This window comes from Sus scrofa, chromosome 6 (genome assembly GCF_000003025.6).
Source record: "Sus scrofa isolate TJ Tabasco breed Duroc chromosome 6, Sscrofa11.1, whole genome shotgun sequence".
NCBI classification, from domain to species: Eukaryota; Metazoa; Chordata; class Mammalia; order Artiodactyla; family Suidae; genus Sus; species Sus scrofa.
In genome coordinates this window covers 60,813,923-60,817,460 of record NC_010448.4, presented here as the reverse complement: position 1 = coordinate 60,817,460, position 3,538 = coordinate 60,813,923, and positions in this window count along the sequence as shown.

Below are 3,538 nucleotides of genomic sequence, written 5' to 3'. Positions count from 1 at the left end.
CCTTTGTCCAATATAATATGATTGTCTTTAACCAATTTAATCCCTTGCCTTAAATTTTAATTTGTCTTAAGTGGTTGCCATTGCTGTCTTGCTCTTTTAAACATTCCATGTGTGTGTTTAGACTCTTTGAAACATTGGGGCTTTGTTTGTGGTCGTTATTGTTTTTTCTTCATTTTTTTATTTTAAGGGAGAATCGCAATGATTTTTAATTTTTATTTATTTATTTATTTTGCTTTTTAGGGCCGCACCTGCGGCATATGGAGGTTCCCAGGCTAGGGGTCCAGTCAGAGCTATAGCTGCCAGCCTACACCACAGCCACAGCAACACAGGATCCGAGCTGTGTCTGCTACCTGCACCACAGCTCATGGCAATGCCAGATCCTTAACCCACTGAGCGAGGCCAGAGATTGAACCCAAAACCTCATGGTTCCTGGTTGGATTCATTTCTGCTGCGGCACGACGGAAACACTTGTTATTGTTTTGACAGTACCTGCAGCATGCTGAAGTTCTGGGGCCAGAGACTGAACCCGAGCCACAGCAGGGACAATGCTGGATCCTTAACCCTCAGCCACCAGCAACCTCCGAGTCATCTTGTTTTAATAGGACTTTCGGTGGCACCACCTGGGTTTGCTGAAGAAATTGGGGCAGGAGAAGAATGGGCGTCTTTCTCCCCCGCCCCCCCCCCCCGCCCCGCTCCCTGGCCACTTGCATCCAACAAGCCACAACTGGCCCTTAAAAGAAAGGAATACAAGCCTCAGCTTTTATTGTTTGCAAATAGGAGGGTCTCGATTCAAATGAGCTTAAGCAAAGAGGTGAATTAAAGAATCACACCAAAGTTCAGGGTGAAGTTGGCTTAATGTAGAGCTGGGTCCCCAGGTCTAAAAATATCGCTGAGTGGAGTTCCCATCATGGCTCAATGATTAACGAATCTGACTAGGAACCATGAGGTTGTGGGTTCCATCCCTGCCCTTGCTCAGTGGGTTAAGGATCCTGCGTTGCCGTGAGCTGTGGTGTAGGTTGCAGACGCAGCTCGGATCCCATGTGGCTGTGGCTCTGGCCTAGGCCAGGGTCTACAGCTCTAATTAGACTCCGAGCCTGGGAACCTCCATATGCCTCGGGAGCGGCCCAAGAAAAGGCAAAAAGACCAAAAAAAAAAAAAAAATCATCCTAGCCCTGGTCACTGACTTGGCTGTCTCCGCTGTCAGAAACCTCATTTCACTGACGTCGGAGGTCTCCACGGGTACCTCTGATCGATCCTCTGTGCTCCACCCAGCAGCCAGGCAGATCCCATTAAACCTGACTAAGACCATTGATAACCCAGGCAGATCCCATTAAACCTGATTAAGACCATTGATAACCCACCCACTTCAGATGGGAAAAGCCACATCCTCACGATGATGGGCCAGCCCGCCTGCAGACCGTCTGCGCCGCATCCATGCTGTTTGCTGCCTCCGCTCCAGCCGCCCTGGCCGCTTGGCTTTTCCAGCCAGGCCACCGTGCACCTGCCGCAGGGCCCAGAATGGACCTCTGCCCGGAAGGCTCATCCCTCAAAAGCCCACGTCGCTCCCTCAACCCTCCAGGTAAGCGCACGCGGGTCCCTCGATCCTTCGGCTCTCTGCTCGAACGTCGCTTCCTTAGGATTTCCCTGACCACCCCCAAGTGGCACTTCCCTCCTCAGGCCACTCTGCTTGTCCTTCAAGCCTGTATTGCCACCTGACAATGGCGGGTTCATCCGGTTCTTTTCTGGCGTCCTCGTAGGGCGGTGGATTTTCCTGGAGGAACTCGGTCTTGGGAAGGTTAAGTTGGGGGAGTGACTGGGGAGATCAGGCCGTGTCTCCCAGGACCCCTCACTTCCACTCACATCCCCCAAACCCTTGCAGCTGCTTTGTCCCCTCCTGGAAAGGAGGTGCTGGACCCAGGGTGGTATCTGTGTCTAGTATGTGAGGTGCATGCCGGAGGGGGAACTAGGTCAGATAAGCTGGCACATCTCAAATCCCAGGGGAAAAGCTGCAACGCCCAGCCACCAGTCCACAGCTCCTAATTCTCATCACGAGAGGACCTACTCTGAGCCTTGGGCAATGCCGATTGTGAGAGTGGTTTGGGGATTGGTGGACTTGCTGCACGCTGCCACCAGGGAGCAGCTTCAGCATCCAGCACTGTGGTTTTCATGGAGTGGCAGTTGCTTTTCCTCTTTATCTGTAATCCCCACATTTCAAAAGCTCGGAAGCAAATACTTCTCGGGACTCCTGCCCCGGGGGCTCAGCTCCTTCCACAGCTGTGGACAACTCGGGGCAGACTCTGACCCAGTGGGAGGCTTCACTCTTTCTGCCACAGGAGGGTCTGCAAACTTCTGCTTCCTCTGGGGCTCCTGACTGCAGCAGAAGGGGCTCAGGGCGGACTGGCCACACACACCCCCACAGCCCATCCCTGCTCAGGAAGTCACAGCCGGCCAACCGGCCAACACGAGAATCAATGTGAGAGCAGCACTGCCCACAGCGGGGCCAAAATCCCTGTGGGAGACCCTCACCCCTCCAATACACCTGAGTGACACAGCTGGCTGTCCCCAAAGTCTTGGCTGGAGGCTCCGGCCCTGCCCATGGCTGCACTGACCATTAGCTCTTCTGCAGCTGAGGGCCTGGCTCTCCTGTTCTCTTGAGTGATTGAACTCAGCCCCATGTCTGTAAACACTCATTCATGTATTTCTTGTGGCATTTCCTGAACACCTACTATGTGTATAGTCCTGGGCTGAGCAAAAATCAGAGGGCGGACCCAACCGTGTGTGGTCTATGACCCTGAATGGCTAGGGTTGGGGCTGGGCATTTCAATGATCCGTTCAGTCATTCAGCATTTCTTGAGGACCTACTGTGCTATGGCTTAGGTGATGGCTTGGGCACAGGGAGGAACCAACTCAGTCGTCCCTGACTGGGAACAACTCCTGGGCTGGTGCTGGGATGTTGAACCACTCAGTCACCTGGCACTTCTTGGAGACCTACTGTGTGCTGGGCTGGGCAGATTGTGGATCACAGGAGTGGACCAGAATCACGTGGGCTCTGACACTGAAAGGCTCCAGGGATGGTGCTGAAGATACTCCCCAGTTCCCTCGTCTACCTGACCTATTCGTTCATATCTCCTGAGGCCCTACTGTGTGTAAGGCCAGCGGGGGATGATATCTGGGGAGCAGGGAGTGCCAACTGTGTGGTCGCTGGCCCTGAATGGCTCCATGGGCTGGTGGTGGGGATGTATAACTCTTGATGGAGTCAGCTAGCACTTCCTCGTGCTGTGGCTTGCATGATACCTTGCACACAGGGAAGACTCGGACGCTGTGGTTCCTGATGGCCCTGCAGGACACCAGGGCCGGGTCAGCATTTTTTCTCTTATTTATTCACCTGCCATTTCTTCAGGACCAGGGCCTGTGCCAACAATGCCAGGACAGAAGGAAAAAGGGGAGGCAGATTCTCTCCTCCCAGTCTCCTCACCAGCCTCCTTTGAGGAGCCGCAAGCTCAGGGCTGGTGAGCAGGGAGGCAGATGTGTTCCCAAG